Here is a 19043-nt window from a genome sequence, read left to right on the forward strand (position 1 = left end):
GAAAAAGCCTTTGAAAATGACTTTTGTTCGAATTGCAGCACGCAGCCTTAAAAAATGTACACAGGCACCAAATGAGTGAGAGCAAGTCCAAATCCTCTGCTGAGCGGAGAGAAGCTCGATCCTGATGTGGAAATAATCACTGCCTCTGACACTTTGTCTTAAGCAGCACGAGCGCTCATCAAACCATATGAATAAGCAACAACAGGAGGTGCTGCAGGCGGTGGAAACTGAAGGTTGTGCTTATTCATTATAACAGTTTTCAAAATCTCCTGAAGTGTAACGTCATCAACAAGGATATTAATGCAGATTAAAGTAAGAGTCTGTCCTCTTTCACCGTCAAACAGCATCAGAATGTGGTGTCAGCGAGTTATTTATGATGAAGCACTCGCATTTTCTTTTCTGTATCTACAGCGTTGTCAGAAACCATCCGTACTGTCCAAACCGTTAGCACTTTTTACATTTTAAATTTGCAATAGCCGGCGTTTTTTAGAATATAATATAAGACATTCACAATTAGAACGTAGTCTCTTCTCTCTTCGTGAAGAAACTACTCAACCAAAACTTTGCTGTTCTGCTTCGCCGCCTCCTCTCTCAGAGGGTCGTTTCATACTGCAGTTAGCAGCTGTCCTCAGCAAGACAACACAGACACAGTTGGAAACTATCTGGAGAACATAGTGGAGCATTTAGCAGCTAAAGAGCCAGATATTTCCCTCGGGAGTTGGAGGAGACCAAACACAGAGCTGAAAGAGAGAGATTAATTGACAATCACCAGGTGGACACAAGCAAAAATGCAGCTCCATAGCTGCTATATGTTTAATAACAGGGGTTGACAATGAGCACAAATTTCCACTGGCAAACCAATTTCACTGGCCCTGGCCCTGAGATAATTTGTTTTTCAGAATTTTTCAACGTAAAATTCAGTTTCTCCTTATGTAAGGATTCTTATTACTGAACATGTGTTCAGTCAATTATGAAACTATTATAAATTTATAAAAATAGACCAAAATAAGCATATGGATAAAAAGAGGCTTCCTTTAACACTCTTGGTTCAGCAACTCTGACCCGCGTGAATAAGTAGTTATAGCTGCAGTTGCGTTACTTATAATCTGTACCAACCATTTCTGACGCTGTTCAATGTTGTATGTTTAATTAGCGTGATCAGCCCGTGAGAGTAACTGTTTGAAACGAAAGCGTACCGTCTCCTACTTACTGTAGCCTTTAAACAGTCCGCACCACGTCTGCTCCGTCAACGGTTTATGTAGCCACAGCGCTAACGGGAATACACACACTTGCCACCTCACGTAACGGCCCGTCTGAAAAACGAAAACGTGTGTTTTTAAACTAGTCCATGGCAGCTTGCTAACGTCAATTAGCGCGTTCTAGAAAGACAGCTGCTCTGTCGCGAGTGCAGCGAGTAGCGTGTAACGTGTTGTTGACAGCAGTAGTCATTTTGCGTGGAAAGTAATTAGTCCCGTCCATCAGGACTGTGAATCTCAGGAGGGCTACTATATTGTTTACACTGTGGGCTTGTGGATCTTACTGGCACACCGGGCCAGTTAAATGCTTAATGTACTGGCCCAGTGGGTGAAAAATATACCGTCAGGCCACCGGGCCAGTGCTTATGTCGAGCCCTGAATAGGAAACTGTTCTTCATATCAGCTTATAATATCATTACTTCATTCATTTGGCCTGGTTTTCCCCGTCACTTATGGCTTCTACACACAATATCACTTTCACGGTTGACAAAGTTGATTCTGATCAAATCTCGTTACATGTCAGTCTTATTATTACCGGGTATCTTCAAGTTGTTTGCACATTATCCGAGAAAACTGCAAAACATTAAACAAAATCATCGCCACATCTCCAAACTACATGAACACACAGAGACATGATACAGGAAAATACACTGGACCATGTATGTGACACGAGATCTATGTCGGTCCAACTTGTTTACCTCGTTGGCTTGAGGTCATTGCTGCCGTCATTGCCGGTCAACACAAATCACACACTCCAGGATCGCTGGCAGTGTTGGGTAACGTTACGGAGCTGTGTTTAGCTGCAGATGCTTCTTCACATTTGAAGTCGAGCTCTCAACAGCTGACGAGCGCTTATCCTCCAGACACAGCTTACATTTCACCGTCATGCTGTTCTCGTCCCTTTCGCCCAAACATTCAAAATAATGTAAATATTTCCACAAAGTAAACGCTGTCCTCTCTGACATCTCGTTAGCTGAATCAGCTAGCTACGCGTGTGATCTGTGTTTACCTTCTGCTGGTACGCAGCTAACTGCCAAGAAGAAACAGAAACAGAGCTTCAGGGATTTTCTGTTTTTGTGGCGACAAAAGGAAAAGAGAAATTAAAGTAATCCGAGTACTCTCACTGATTACTTTGTAACGCGTTACCCCCAACACTGCAGACAGTATTACTTTTTAATAAATAACACTAGTGGATCATCGGGATCATCTTGTTCCCTGGTTACCTGATCCTGTCTGTCTAGCTTCCTGCCTTATTTCCCGATTTAATGAACATCTGCCCTTACCTGAGTTTGCATTCATTATTTGACTGCCTGGTTTTCACCTCAGCCCGTTTATGGGTTAAAGATATTGGATTTTGCTTTTAACCTAAGTGCCATGAATCATGCCTGTAGGTTTCTGTGTATCCTGTGCCGGCCCCCGTCACAAATATTGTTTCCACAAGCGTGACTGCAGGTTTTAAGTGGGTATAAAAGCAGCTACTGTTGCTTCATAGTTAATCAGATTCTGACAAATTCCCCTCTCATGAAAAGCTGAGACCCACTTTCACCAACTTGTTTCGTTTCAGATCCAATGTTCTGAAATACAGAACAAAAAACACAGTGCGCTGCATTTTCACTCAACTGTGTTCCTCCCCTGAGCCACTGAACTCTACATCGGCCTGTGATTATGTTCCTTTTCCAAAATGCATTTCAGCAATTTCTCATCTGACCTCGATCCATATTATGCAGTTTAACTGAAACTGTTGTGATAGCAACAGTAATGAGAGAGAGAGGGGGAGCGGTAACTGCTACTGTGTCTCTTTCTCTATTATTACCGAATATTGGTGCAACATGCTGCTGGGGATGTTTTAGGCTTCAAACTCCAGAAAAATACCCAAGCGTGTGTTTCATTTTGCCCAGTTATTTGCAGGAGTGTGAAGTACAGAATGAATTATCCATGGGGTTTGGAATCCTTGTTTTTAGGTCATGCTTGTCGTATTTTCTTCGACTGAAACATCGGAAAATCCGACTGGGTGGATTGCCATGAATTTTGGTACAGCCATTAATGGTTGTCAGAGAATGAAGCCTACTGACTTTAGTAATCTCCTTACATTTTTCTCTTGTGCCACCAGCAGGTCCAAGGTATGACCCCAATGAAACATGTCTATATTTTATAACATTTTGGTACAGCAGACATTTGTGGTTCCTAAAACTTGATTTAGTTGTTAAGAAGCCATCCATCCATCCATCCATCCAGCTTGTTCTCCTTATCCAGGGCCAAGTCACATTAGTAGCATGCTGTGCAAGGTAGTCTACACTTTCCTCTTCCCAGCGTTTTCCAGCTACCACTTGAGGTTCCTGAGGTGTTCCCCAGCTAGATCAGAATCATTGTTTATTGCCAAGTAGGTTTACACATACAAGGAATTGTTTGGTGTCTTGGTGCAGAACAAAGAACACAGAACTAGAATAAAAATGAGTAAAAAAAGATTAGATGAGATGAGATGTAAACCCTATCACAAGCCCTTGGTCTACCTCTGTATCTCCTCTCAGTTGGACAGGCGTGGAAAACACCCAAAGGCCTCTGTTTTGGCAGGAGGCCTCCTAATCAGATGACCTGAAAAAGGGCATGTCCGGTTTAGCCAGTGGTTAGCGGACTCGGGACTTCCATCCAAGACTTCCTTCCCCATGCTCTGCATTGTTTACAGTCCAGTTAGCAACTTGAGAAGCGATCGTGTGTTCAGATCAAAGTGAAGTGAAATTCTCCCCTCCGATATGTCTGCTGAATAAACGCTGTCAGCTCTCGGTTCACTCCATCCCCTGGAGGAGCGCCCGTACATGTGTTTGTGCTGAGTCTCAGTTTCACTGTAAATATTACGGCAAAATACGTTCCACCTGCTTTTGCTCTCCACACGGACTGTTCTCCCTGCATACACTGATCCAATCCACTCCCCTGCCTACAGATTCTATGTTGAATCTTGAAATAGGGATTAGTTACTACCCAGAACTTGTGATCATAGTTGAGGGTTGGAATGTAGATTGGCTGGTGAATCCACCGCTTTGCCTTCCGGTTCAGCTCCCTGTTCTCCATGGCGGCCAGGGACAATGCCTACACTACTGCTAATACTGCATCAACCTAAAATACTTGAACTCCTTTGCTCGAGGCAGTAACTGACCCGGAGTGAGCAATCCACCCTTTACAGCAGGGAACCATACTCTCAGACTTGGAGGCTCTGACTCACACTTGTGCCACTAAAGCACTTTATTTCGAGATGAAACTCCCCCACTGCACAGGAATAAGTGCAGTAGATCAAAGCCGAAGCAGGAAGTCAGTCCTATAAACTGTGAATGTTTATAACGGACAGTTTGTTTTCTTCATCATCTGATCGTCTGACTGCTCGGCCTTTTGGCCTTTCAGACCATTGGGTCAAATCGTACTGATGAGATTGATGGACTGAACTATGAAGTCAAGGCCCAAGTTGTGATGAAAAAGCATGAAAATGTTGCGTATCATCATTTATACTCCACCAAACAGCTACCAGTCTGACATTATAGTTGGGCTTAACCACCATCATTTCCCACAGGCTGGATATAAAAGCCAATATAGTTCCTTACAATCTGGAACACATTGTAAGTGCACAAACCCCCAGCAGGCTTCAGTGACCTTTCACATCTATCGAGCGTTGAATTTTAAAAAAAGAATAGAAATCAATATGTTTCACCTGCTTCTTTCAGCTGGTTGGGTGACTGATTCCACCTCAAACACCTCTTCTTTCTGTCAATTCCTACAATCCATTTAACATCTACATGTGCTCGCCCTTGAAATCCCAATAAGGTTTCCATGGTTAATGCTGCTGCTCTGCTTTTCCCTGAAGGTTAGAGGGTGTGAATGATGTTTTGAAACCGCCCCAGTTGGACTCCTACCTGCTGGGGGGGCGAAAATCAAAGCCCAGGCTTCTGAGGGAGGCTGGATATAAAAGTTCACACCTCTGGCTGGAGGTCAATATAAAACGTGCACTTGGAAGGAGGACGCACATCAAAGTGGTCCGTCTATTGTTACTGTTATGTCTGTTATCAGGATGTGAAGTCTTTAGAGGGGAAATAAAAGGACGTTTTCCTGAATGATTATGCTCTTTGGTGTGTATTGCACACTTCATACATTCAGGCATGTGTGCAGACAAAGCCCAGAAGATTTGTTTCTGGGCAGGAGAACTGACAGCAGGCACCTGCATGGAGTCTAATTTGAAATACTCTGTGACCCTCAAGGTTTTTATTTATAAATATGTAATGCTTTCTCTTCACACTCCCTTGGTTTGGATTATAAAGCCAGGTTTTCAAGATCCATCCATCCATTATCAATACCACTTATCCTGTTCAGGGTCGCGGGAGGCTGGAGCCCATCCCAGCTGTCATTGGACGAGAGGAGGCGGGGTTACACCCTGGACAGGTCACCAGTCAATCACAGGGTTGACACATAGAGACAGACAACCTTTCACGGGCACTTTGGAGTCACCAATGAACCTAACATGCAAACATTACACAGAAAGGCCCCCTGTGTCTGAACTAGGAACCTTCTAGCTGTGAGGCGACGGCCTGTAGCCTGGTTTTCAAGTTCTACGTTCTAAACATTTTCTGATAAATAGAGCAGTTGTAATGTTTTATCTGGGACAAGATGGAAGGAGGACGGTTTAAATTTTACTCTGTGAATCGTGTGCTAAAAAAAAAAGTGTCCCTTTTATAGATTTTAATGACTGGGATTCTATTCAGGGATCGGCTGTGCAAGAGATCAGTGGTTCAGTTCTCTATTCACACATCACTCTGCTCCAGACAGGATGCAGACATCACATTTTAGAGAATCGTATTTGTCTGTCCAGTTACTGTGCAGGGATCAGATGCATATGGACTGCATTTATGTGGCGCTTTTATCTAAAGCACTTTATATTTGCCTCTCAGAAACACAACCACCCACACACACACACACACTCACCCACACACACTGAAGTGAGCAGAGCGACTATCAGGATCAATGTTCAGTGTCTAGCTTTGACAACCTGCCCTACCTGCTGAGCTGAAACAGATGTTAGGATTAAAAATAAAATGGAGAAACACGTCAGTGTTTTATTTTTTGCATTGATAAACTAAAGTACAGACGTGTTTTTGGGCCAAGCAGAAGAAGAAGTGAAGTAAATGGGGAAGAGGGAAGATTTTAAATTGACATTTCGACGTCTTTCTCGTGATTGAAAACACAAAAAGTCTTCCTCCTTTCATATTTTATGCATAAACTCTACACAAGCTGTTCACGTGCCGTTTCATCAGTTTATATATTAATATTTTACATACATTTTCTTTAAACTCCTGCTTTACATTCAGTTCAACCTGTGACCTCTACTTCTGTATCTGCAGCTGCAGAGATCTTCAGCAGTGAGTAATACGAAAGATAGATCTAGACTCTACAGGGTCTATAAATATACAGCAGGCTGGGGATTATTATATGATGTATATTTATAGGTTAGGAAATATCTCAGCTATGCAACTACATTTTTTATTTATGGGGGTGTTATATATTGACATACATTAAGGAAGATATATACAATGTGATGTGAAATCCGATCCACATGTTTTTATGAAGCTCATTTAAAAGCAGCAACAGCCAACCACAGCTGTACAATCAGAACCAAGCATAGAAAAAGGGAGTTATCATGCTGTAATTAAAGCAAGAAGACCAGAGGAAAAGAAATGTAACTCTCACGCTGGGCTGATAAGAGAAGAAAGAAGAATGAGGAGAGATTTATGAACCGGCAGCAAAGAGGCCAGCCGAACATGAACCAGATATCCAGATGCTGCGCTACGACGAACGCACAATCTTGTGTTAATGTAGATTTAAAGATTCTACTTCAAAAATGTAGAACTTGAGACAAAGTTGCTTGAAAGCCGTTCAGATTTCCCGACTTCCCTGAATGCATCAGAAACGATGGCTCCGCCCTCCGTTCAACAAACGTCTCGTGTTAAAGTAGTTTTCTTCTCCTCTTGAGGACAGACCTGACAAAGCTTCATGTTGTTCCTAATCTGCATCATGATGTTCTTTCAGCAAACTGAAGAGCCGTTAATTAAAGTCGATCACAAGAAAATCTGTTTCTGTTTGGGCTTCATCCCGCTGAAGTAAGCCAGAGTGCAGCCTCTGTGTAACTTACTGTTTACAGTGAAACTGAGACTCAGCACAGACAGATGAACGGGCGCTCCTCTGGGGGATGGAACGGACTGAGACATGACAGCGTTTATGTAGCAGACACATCTGGAGGGAGAATTTCACTTCACTTTGACCTGAACACACGGTCGCTTCTCGAGCTGCTAACTGGACTGTAAACAATGCAGCGCACGGAGAAGATTCCACATTTTTTAGATATTTCCCATGTGAAATATCTGAAAACAGGAATGTTATGTGGCTGATTTTCACATCGAGTTAGAGTGATTCCCTTGGAGGTAATCAATGTACGGTCATTATATAAGTGTAGTAAAATGATCCATCCTCTCTCCTTATACATTTTGTTCTCCGTCAGCTTCCCGTTCTGAGCGTGTATTGATGATTTTTTCATATTTTTCATCATAAATGCTGTTTTTGTTGCCTCCTCCTCCTCCTCCTCCTCCTCCTGCCGCTCCTTGTTAGAGCGCCCTGAATTTTTCATATAAACACAGAGGGGTGTAAAATCTCTCCTCTTAAATAAACGTTTTAATCCCCCCTTCCTTTCTCCTCATTGGGTCGCCTTTTGGTTCTGCCTTTAGCTTTTTGATCCGTTCAGGTTCGGCACATTACTCCTCCGCTCCTCCTCCCTTTACGAGGAGAAAAGGGACCAGAGTCTAATAAGCCCCCGACCCCCACCTCCCTGGTTCAAGCTGCAGATAGAGCGCCCTGGTCACTTGGGATGGATATCAAAGTGAGCTGGGGGGGCTGTTATCTGGAGGTGCAGTGACAGACCCCTGCTGCTGCTGCTATCCCACTCATTAGTCTCCCTCCCTCCTTCCTCCCTCTGCTCCTCATCCTCAACACTTGTCACCGCGCTGTCAGCTGCCCGCTCAACTGTAGACACACAGGAGCAGCCTGGGGACCGGACGGATGGAGGGAAAGACGGAAAGGAGGAATACAAAAGAGAGGAAGATTTTGAGGTGTAAGCCAGGCTTGTCAACTGAAGCGCACAACAGAGGAGATCCATTTCTCTGAACTCTAATCCGGCCTGTAACACGTCCTCTCTCTCCTGCCACAAGTCTGAGTACAAAGACGAGCTGGAGCAGAGAAACTGCTCACTCAGTCCTGTCAGTTCACCTGATATGAGACAGAAAGACGGGAAGACAGAGAGAGGAAGAGAGTGGAAGGAAGAGTAACAGCTCTGGCAGCAACCTGATGTCTTAGCAGGAAACACGGCAGGGTTCGATCTGCCTGTCACAGGCGAGACAGGAGAGAGGCAGCAGACCGGCCTCATTATGTGTGCGATTGTGACGACCACATATACAAACGTCAGTCATGTGAGCAGCAGGTTTGGGATTAAAAACGGGAGTGTAGAGTTGCAGGAGGAATTGCTCAGAGAAATATAAACATGGCTGATTCTTGATTCTTCTTGTTCTGCTGGAAACAAACCAACCAAAAAGACCGCAGCAGGACAAGTTTCTGTGAAAACAAGATCAATACAAGTCAGATTCCAGTGTCAGATCCTCGGAATCAAAGAGCTTCTTTCTGGAGCCGCCATTTTACCTGAACACAGATATCCAACCAGAGAGAAATCCAGCAGAGGAGAAACAGATTGATCCACTTACTCAGAGTTAATCCATTTATCATGCTTAAAAATAATCTGCTTTTATCTTTCTTACATGTAAAAAATCCAATCTGCCCCGTTTCAGTGTCTCTGATTACCTGCAGGTGTTCAGTTCACAAACAAAGTCCTTTTAAAAGATCCACAAGACAAACTGATTGCGTTAGGGGCCGGTCAGACAGGACACATTTTAGCAGCTGGGGGCTCTTTTGTCATTGTTTTCAATGAGAGGCTTATGGCGCGCTGCTTTTGCTTTGCAGAGCACCTCGCGTTTTTCAGCTCTGTGCGCCTCACGTTTTTGAGGAAACGGTCCGAGCGCCTCGAGTTGAAAACAACTCAAAGCAGAAGAGCGTCCGACGTCATGGGGTTGTTTCTCATTGTCCAATCGAATGAAAGGAGAGGCGAGCCTTCTGTCAGTTTACAATATAACTGTTAGGTTAATGACAGCTAATGATTCGGTAGTTGACTTAACAACAGTATAAAAAAAAGCTGCCCCTAGCTGCTGAAATGCGCTCTGTCAGATCGGGATCTGTCTGACTTCCACAAAAAGGGCAGTGCGGTGCGCCTCATGTTTTACTGCCTGCAAAACGCGTTCTGTCTGAATGCCTTAGAATGCTTTAAACTGAATGCTAACGTCCAAAAGCGTCTAATCATAGACTGTACAAAAGGTGGATGACATGACAGTAAAATCCTTGCTATCGCCCCCTGCTGACTGGCTGCAGTATAGGTCATAAAGCCCGCCTCCTCTATGTTAACAGATTGGGCATGAGTCAAACTATAAAATCAAAATTTTAAAGACTACAACCTCCTGATCCCTCCCCCCCTCTGCAGCGCTCAGTCCTGCCTCCAAAGCCCTCCTCATAGAGGAGGCTGTCACGTGCACGCAGGCTAGTAACCACAGCAACAACCGCTGCCGTTGTTTTACACCACCAACACTATCGAAGCAGATTCACATCAAACCAGCGGAAATCAGTGTTTTTGCTGTTAACGGTAATCTACAGCTAATTCTAATCGGCAAAACCAGCAGTGCTTAGTTTGCTAACAGAGACTGTGGAAAAAACAGAGCCGACGTAGCAGTAACTCACTGATATTGTGAACATTTAGCTGTGAGAGCACAGGCACACAGAACTATCAGGAGACAGTCTGAAACGGTTACACTGTCTGGACACTTCACAGAGATATATTCAGCCACACCGCCATGAAACAACGCTGAACAGCAGCAGCAGCGGGAACAAGCTAACGTTAGCCCGACTGCAACACCAACGTAATATAACGTCACAGTAACCGCAGACATCTTAGCAATGTCAAACAAACACAGCAGAAATGAGGCTCGGGTAATTACCTGTCGAGCAGAACTGTCTAACTCAGCATCGAGTTTTAATCCTTTCGGATCCAGTAGCTTTCTCCACTTTGGACATGCCGCTCCAATGTTTACTCTTATTTTAATTCAGTCTCGGTCCAGCTCTTTCTTTTTAGCTTGCTTTTCCTCATTTCTCTTCTTCGGTTTAATGGTCTTTGTGGTGTAAGTGTAGTTGGCAAGAGAGGGATGGGCAGTTTTTTTCATTCCTCCAGTTTGAGCAAATATGACAAAAAGCTAGTTTTGATAATGTTACTTCTTTTCACTTTATCTTTAGAGTGAAGAAGAAACAGCACATTTAAGGACTCATTCTAGGTATTATAACTGTCGCCATTTTATCTAATGGCTCATGCTCACTTTGGCCTCCACCTTTTCGTTGAAATTTGTAACTTGGGGAAACATCCAAAAGCTTTCCAACTTTAATTTGCTGAACAAATTTCAAATGCATTTCTCTGACTTCAAACAGAGTAAACACAGACACCGGGCCCCCGGGTTATTCCTCCACTAAATTAGTTTTTAGATTAGGTGAAGGTTAAATTTGGTCACGCAGGTTAAAGGATTCAAGGTTTGGTTTGGAGTAGTGAACTGTGTGTGTGAGTGTGTGTTTGTGAGATGTTCAGGATGTTGCAGGAGACAGATAAGTGATGCAACAGAGGGATTATCAGATGACTCCCTGTGTAACTCAAAGCCATCCTCTGCTGCAGCGCTGTCATGTGTCTCTGCTCCGAGCTTATTCATATCAGACTCTCACAGTAATCCAAACCCTGAGGTGTGAAGTAAATGCTTAAAAGCAGTCTCTTGTAGTCTCTCTCAGCTGTGCTCACTGCTCTCAAACACTCTCACCTGCAGTCGCTCAATAATCTCGTGCGGTTTCTGGGTCCTGTGTGGGCTGCGTGTTGTGGTTTAAGGACTGGCAGGCTCAGAACAAACACGGCTCCATCTGCTTCAGGCGTTCTGCTTGTTGCTTGCAGAGGTGGATTCGACAGCAGCTAAACTGAATTTGCAAATGGCCCACATTCAGTTTAATTTAGAAATAACTGGCACTCTTACAGTTACAGCAGCAGCCGGGTCCAGAACGATTAATATACAACCGAGTCTCATCAGTGCAACACAACAGGGTCCTTGACTGTTTGAAAATATGTTCTACAACAGACCGGGCTTTTCTTCGTGGCTAAGAAACGATTCTTCAGTTTAAATATTCTTTTTGTTTCAAGGCTTCATAATTGTTGTGCAGTTCTTTCTGCAGCTTAGAAATATTTAAAAAGCTCAAACTCTGCTCTCCTCGGCCGACTCGCAGAAGGTCGTTCATGTAATTAGCTGCTCTGGCTTCACTCTGGAGTCTTGTGCAGAAAACCAGCAATATTTTTTTAATATTAAAATGCTGAAGGTTTTCAAAATGCACTCAAATCATGGTTATTAGAGTGCATTGGATTTACCTGGAGCTGCACAGTAAAGGTAAAAATTATATATCACGACTATTTATTACAATTATTCCCATTTTATAGCACTTTCACGTTTTAATTATCATGTGCTACAAGACATATCAGGTACAACATCAGCAGCCATCTCCTGCTGCTCGTCTGCTTTAAACCTGCAGTGTACCAAGGACAGGCTGAACAACACGTTTTCAGATTGGCAGGTTTGAGACGTCACAAACCTAAGGAGCCAATCACGTTAATGGACGGGGTGACGCTATGCATATCATTATGTGTAACCTATGGCAACCACTTCGGGGACGCGTGAGCCAGTTGTAACCATCATCGTAATGTTTGCAAACTCACTACTGACTGCTAACGTTACTACTACTGATTACTACATTTCAAGCTAGCTAAGTTTCAACAAGTTGCCACTAAACGATGGCAGAGGCGTGTTTTGTTTTTGCGACACAGGGCAGTTGAAAATGTGCATAGTGGGCGGGGCCTATGCAGCTTCTGGAATTTTTAATGAGGGAGATGGAGGAGATGCTTTGGGAGGACTTTCACAAGATAATTAAACATATTCTGCAGAAAATACATACCAGACACAATTTATTATTTCAAGCAGAGCATCTAATATGTCTTAAATCATGACTTAAGCTGCTCTTTAATATCATTTTATCTGAATCTGAAATACTTACAGATTGACTGCTGATTCAACATGCAGGACATTTTCTACAGAGGCTGCAGCTGTGAGGTGCACAGCAGCAGAACAGCTCCCTGAAAGTGTCAGAATCTCTTTAGCTCCCTGGGTCGCTCAGGAAGCCATTGATTTGATATGTGGCAGAGTGGTCTTTGAGCAGAACATGTCTTTTAGCAGTCGATGATGTTTGTTTCATTGTGAGGCGCCAACATCATGATGTAGATTAAATTAGATTTATTGTGCAAAATAAACAGCAGAGGCCATCTTGTTAATCAGGACCTCCCTGTCCTGTAATTATGATATAAATATCTCAGGATTATATTTCTCTTGTGATTATCTCATAATCCTAATTACAAGATGTGGATGTTCTAATTATTTCCTTTGTCTCTGTAAGTAATTTGTGTTTTTTAAAGCAAACCAAAAACAGTGTAACCCCACAGACCAGACACAGCTGCACTGCAGTACATCAGTGTGGGACCTGTTAGGCAGGGTACACGCTACAAGATATCCACGCCATTTTGGGCCCCGATTCCTCCATTCAGACAAAAGTAAGCAAAGTCCTGATTTTTGATGGTTCTAAAGATGATCTCTCCAGATGTTCCTGTGGTGTGAGGGACGTTAAGAGTGATTTAACTTCCCCCGATCTGCTCAGAAGAATGTCATGGCCACACAGATTTAATATCCTTAATATTAAACATGTTCAATATTTACGATCTGATATCCTGTGTGTGGGGGGAACCCCGAGGACAGCCGAGCACGCACTCTGTGGATCGTCACGTGGAATTAAACAATAGCCCATGGGGAAGCAAGCTGACTGAAGCAGGAAGCACAACAACCGCAGCCATGGCAACAAAAGCAAACGCGAAGCATAAAGTAACATGTCCAGCCCGTGTTCACGCCGTCTCCAACACTTCATCCACAGTTTGTTCTTTTTTCTTCATGAATTTTCAGTAAAAAGTCCAAAAACTATCATCGCCAGTTCTTCCTGCCCGTCGTCCGCCATGTTTGTTTACTCTGAAGTCTCGTTTGACCGCGAGAGATTCAGTGAGATTTCCAGCTGTGACAGTCGGACTCTGGTTGTTGGTGGATGAATCTGTTAGTGTGTGGTGTGCTGTTTGGGTCATATCGCTGCTCTCCACACTACAGAAACAAAACTGTTCAGTCTATCATTATTAGTCGTCATGTGTCGGCTCTCTCACATTTTAGAGACATCTTTTAGTGTTTGCTTGGCAGCCTTTAAAGAATTGAGATCTCATAGTGGATCAAAAAGAGCGGTGCATGAGGCAGAGGGAGGCTCTGTGTGGGATACGTGACGGGGCTCGTTAAAAATAATATCAGCATGAAAGTCTGAGGCTCATTATTCGCTCTTTAAACGAAAAAGAGACTGCTATAATAAACTTTAACTCACTCACAGACTCACTTCATCAGAGTGAACTTCCTCTGGGAGAAGTAAAACCTGTCAGAATGATCGTTTTCATCCTTTTCCACAGTAAAACTTTAAACATGAAACAAGAGAAGCAGACTGGCTGAGAGCACCGGAGCCGTGACCGGGATAAAGAGTCTGTTTCAGCTGGTTTTCAGGGGAGTTTTTGCTCCTGAATACTTAAGCAGGGTCACTGCCCTCTGTCTTTGTGATGAGCTGTGGGGCAGGTGGACGTTGCACGGGCGGAGGGCATTTTTAGTTTGTTCTCTCTTTCATTCTTCACACGTCATTCAAAGACATACACAAACCAAGAAGTGATTTCAGCATCCAACACTCTATTAAACACTGTTGCTTGTCGTGTGCAACATTTCTGCTTAAAGTGAAGAATCGTGGTGTGACATTTGACCTTTCCTGCAGACATTTCAGCATCAATGAAGAAAACAGACCTTCAAAGACTTAACGTTCTTGCAGATCATTGCAGGAGTTCTAATTTTCTAATTCAACTGTAATCATTGTTATAAGTTGTCACGGCTGTATGTGTTCCCTGCCCTGTTTGTCCCTCTTCCCCTTCTGTTGTGTCTTCCCAGGTGATTGCCTAATGAGGTGCACCTGCTCTTAGATGCTTAAAAAACCCCCGCCATGACACCTGAGGACAGAGGCGTCTGGAGTGGGGACTGCTGTGTGTTGTTGCACTCTTTAAATTCAGTGTTAATTTTGGCAATTTTAGATTTACACCTCGATCCCACAGGATCTGTGTCTGGTGCGTTCCATCTGTGCCGCAGTTCTGGTCCATCAGATGGTACGAGCCCTTGCCCACAGGAAGCGTGTCTGATCCGCAGCGCAGCGGAGCACCAGCCCAAGCAGCTGGATTTACGAGATCACAAGATTGTGGGAGAACTAAGTTATTGCGCGAGAATTGCAACATCACGCTATAACGTCGACGTTAAACAGAGCAACACACAAACAACAGTTCCGTTTGCACCTCCGAGGTTGATTATCTGCTCATCTGGAGATCATTCTGTGATTTTTGTGCTTCTACCATGGCTGAGTACACTACTTAAAAGTGTTCTGTTTTTGGTTTTTACCGTAAAGACTTGTAATATTTTCATCATCGTTTCTCATTCAAACAGTCTGACTGAAGCAGACAGCTGACGATCGCTACTTCTTGTACAGACAACCCTTTTTCTGTGAGCGCGCACAGAGCCTGAAGCAGAACGCCTGACTTATCAGAGAAAGCTTATCACCACCTCTTACGGACATCCTCACCTGTATGGCTGGGTCCGATTCCGGAGGATCTGCACGAACATTTAATGTCATAATTTTTTCGTTAACGAAATTAACACTGTTTAAATTTTGTCCTTGGTTGATCTTGGTTTAATGATTTCGGTCTTTGTGTGTCAATAAATAATTAATCTCAATATTTTTTAAGATGTTTCATGTGGTTAACTTTGGGTCAGGTTGTGGATAGTTGTTAGCCCCATAGGGCTGCCTTAGTTAGGGCGTAAGAGTTGTCCAGTGTGTTCTTCTGTTTGAAGTATTTCGGTGCGATGTGTTCTGCTTTCTGACATGTTGGCTGGAACAGGCATTGCATGTGTGGCATCTTATCTTTGTAGGTTTTATAATCTTTACGTTTGATTTGTGAACAACAAAAACTACACTGGTGACAATGAAAGCTGCGTGTTCAGCCGTGCTTTGGCAAAGAAGTGGAGAAGTGTGCGTAAATGTTTTAATGCTCCAAACTGAAAATCCAATCCGTCTTCACTGGGCTCAAACTTTGCCTACAGCAGGATGGAGCATTCCTTTACCTGTCATCAGAGTATTTATGTGTTCAAAGAGTGTGTATGAAATTGTGCGGTCTACATACACGTAAAAGTCAGTGTTTCTCTGTCTGTTCTCTCCACAGCAGCAGCTGCCTTCAGTCTCCAATAAAAGTGCAGAGAAGCAGCTGGATGCAGGAGCACAAACACACACAGATGCTGTAAATAACACAAGCATATGCCCCCTCACCAACGTGTAATCTGCACACACACTGAGTCAGAAGATGAATGTGCAGCCTGCAGCAGCTGCGCGTGTTACACCGGTGTAGATGGAGATTCTGTATCAGCAGACAAAAGGAGTCCACAGTGAGGAAAAACCATCTTAAGATAAGCGAGATCTCATCAGCTCAGCCTCATTCACCTCCTGCTGCTGCCTCAGGGTTCTCCGGTATCTCCTCCGCTGATAATGACAATAAATAAAGCAGAGGATCTCCGTGCATACTGTCACCGCCACACTGCAACCTGCTGAGGCAAGATGTTACAAACAAGAGGAGGCGAGTGTGGCAGCTGATCGTATAAAAGATGCAGATCTCCTCTCGCACAGAGCATCATATCAGTCCAGCTCTCACGCAGGATATTAACACCGTGAATACATCAGAGTGTGTACATCCCTCCCTCTGCCGCTGTGGAGGTATCGCTGTTTCTGGAGATCAGTGCAGATAAATAATGCATGTTGCTCAGACGCGGCTCGACTGCTGAACGCTCACAGACACTACAGCGCTTTTCCACCAGCTCCTGCACAGCATGCAACACTTACGGAAAGCTTCCATTAATATTACAGTCACACTTGCACCCTCTTTGTGTTGCAAGTTAAGTGGAAAATGATACTCCTGCTCTGGGAAGATGGCAGGACACTCTGGACTCTTTGTCTTTGCTGACATTCGTCCCTCAGGATCCAACAAAAGCCTCCAACTGATGCTCTGCTTGTTTACGCTGCATGCCTGCACACGCCACACTCGCCAAGTTCACCGCTTTCACGGTGCATTCAGCTTAATTTACCGCATGTGGGCATTAATTCACAGCATGCTGACAGGATAAAAGAAGAAGAAGAAGAGGAGGAGTTGTCTCACCTGTTTGTACGTGTGTGTTATCTTCTCTCCTGACTGTGTGTGAAGCGCAGCGCTCAAACTTCTGTCTCTGGATAAACCTCCCCTCCCTCTTTACTCTCTCTGCCTTTACTCCCCCTCCTCCCCTCCCTCTTTACTCTCTCGCTATCTCCTCCTCCTCTTACCCTCTCTCTCTCTCTCTCTCTCTCTCAATCTGCTCTCTCCCACCCTCCTCGCTCGGCCGCCTTGCTCTTTTTTCTCATCTCTTGCTGTTTTTCCTCCATCTGCCTCTTTCTCCCTCCTTCAGTGTCTTCCCTCAACCTGCTGCTGCATTAGATAATAACCCCCCCAGCGCTCGCCATCAGCATCACCACCTACACACAGTATATAGTGTATATGTATAAGTATAAGAGGGGGCTGTGATTTAATAAAGAGGTTCTGGAGGTGCAATGCGCACCACTGCAGTGGATCTGCTGCTGAGATTCACTCTGATAAGACGCTCTGTTATTCTAAGTCCTACTCTGTGTGTGTGCATATGTGTGTGTGTGTGTGTGTGTGTGTGTTCACAGATAAATAGGAGGGAGGAGCAGCCGTGCCATAATAACTGTTGGGCTTCGCTATGTTGCGACAGCGCTGCCAACTTCCTCCCTCCTGCTCGTTGTTGGGAGTCATTATCTCACCTCTGGGAGCGAGGAAAGGGGGGTGAAGCGGGGGAGTAACAGAGGGGGAGAGACAGAGAGAGAATACATGTAATGCTCTCAAATTGAAATTCATCCTACCCCGTCTCCCTTTATAATCTCATTCAGATTCCACAGTCTGTTGCTCGCTCATATTCAAATGAGCACTTGACTGAATCCCTCCTGGTCCTTTGCTTTTCTTTGGCGCCGTTTGGCAGCCTGCCGCGCTCTGCTGCTCCTCGGCATCCTGGGCGCTTCTCGGCAAAACTGGCGCGCTCTCTGTGTTTTGAGCAAAGTGCAGAAATGGCATTAAAAGAGTGGGAAGCAGGGGCGTGCAAAACAAGGCAAACAGGTCTAATGGCAGGCTGGCAGCAGGCGTCCGCTCGGACAGAGGGGAAGGTAATGAGGTGTGAAGCCACCAAAGCTCAGGACAGCTCTCTGTTTGCTCCCCTCAGACCCTCGGTGTGGAAAGGAAGAAGTCGACTCACCAACGGTTGTGCTCATGTTTGAACGCTTTTTTGTGACACTTTCTGTCTCGTACCAGACCCCGAGTCTTGACCGTAGAGTCTGATTTGGCCGTTAGAACAAAGCTTCGATTATCTGCGATTATAAACACGGATTCTTTTTTGCATAAAACAGCGTCTGTTTGTTTTAGGAGGAGACCTCTGTGGATGATTCAGCTCCTGAATTAAAAACCTTATCAAAGATTAACACTGAAGGGTCATTTTGCGACTCGGTGACGTTGACAGCCTGTAATACACGTCAGAGCTGGTGTGACGTTTCAGAAGTGTAGCCACAGATGGCAGATTTAAATACTCTGTATTACTACAGAATACATAGAGAGGCTTAATCAGCATTATGTTTGGGACGGGCTTCAACGTAACAAACGTTACCGTAGAAAAGAAGGCGTAAAAGTGCAGTGAAAGTCTAAAGACATGAGGTAAAGAAACGTGACTCTAAAGTGGAGACAGCAAACCAAAACAACAAATCTGTTTCTAATTAAATGCATCACAAAGAACATAAACGCCTGATTTCAAAAACATTTTCCACACTGAGCCATCTGCAAATGTTTATGATGTGAAGCCTCCAGCTTTTAATGAACCAGCTCCGAGAATAAACAGAAAGCTAAAGCTCCTGTGAGCAGTTTGTAGCCGGTTATGAAACAGTCTCAATTTAATACTAATGCCTCTTTATGAGCTACAACAACAAACAAGACCATCAGCGCGAAGACTGACTTCATCTATTCAGTCATGTTTAATGCCTCACCGCTGTCGTCCGGTCGGTGTCGGACGAAGCCGTAAACAGCACGCTGCAGAAACAACGTTTTTTACGACAAACATTCACAGTGAGTGATACGTTTGACTGTTAAAAGAAAGCATGATGATCTTGCGCTCCTGACGCCATTTGGAGCCAGAGACCGTGCAGGAGAGATCGGAGCAGTGTTAATGATGGCTGTTCCATTCACCAAAACACACATTTAACTTACTGAAAAAACGGCAAAGATCCGGCACGTCGGCGTGTTTAACAGCTTCTTGTGTCGGTCTGAAGCAGATATTCACGCTTATGGAAAGT

The 19043-nt window shown here is 44.2% G+C and overlaps 1 protein-coding gene across 1 annotated transcript in view; it reads right to left on the reverse strand.

Annotated features, from left to right (window-relative positions):
• c1qtnf4 (C1q and TNF related 4) overlaps positions 1-16924 on the reverse strand; it is a 38883-nt gene extending 21959 nt beyond the window's left edge. The window contains exon 1 of the mRNA XM_069660359.1: positions 16819-16924. The gene's annotated coding sequence lies outside the window, so the exon portion shown is untranslated. The remainder of the gene's footprint in view (positions 1-16818) is intronic.
• Positions 16925-19043: the final 2119 nt, after the last annotated feature.

The sequence above is a fragment of the Semicossyphus pulcher genome, unplaced genomic scaffold (assembly GCF_022749685.1).
Source record: "Semicossyphus pulcher isolate SPU_LCO1_2020_fin unplaced genomic scaffold, fSemPul1.0.p SCAF_1, whole genome shotgun sequence".
NCBI classification, from domain to species: Eukaryota; Metazoa; Chordata; class Actinopteri; order Labriformes; family Labridae; genus Semicossyphus; species Semicossyphus pulcher.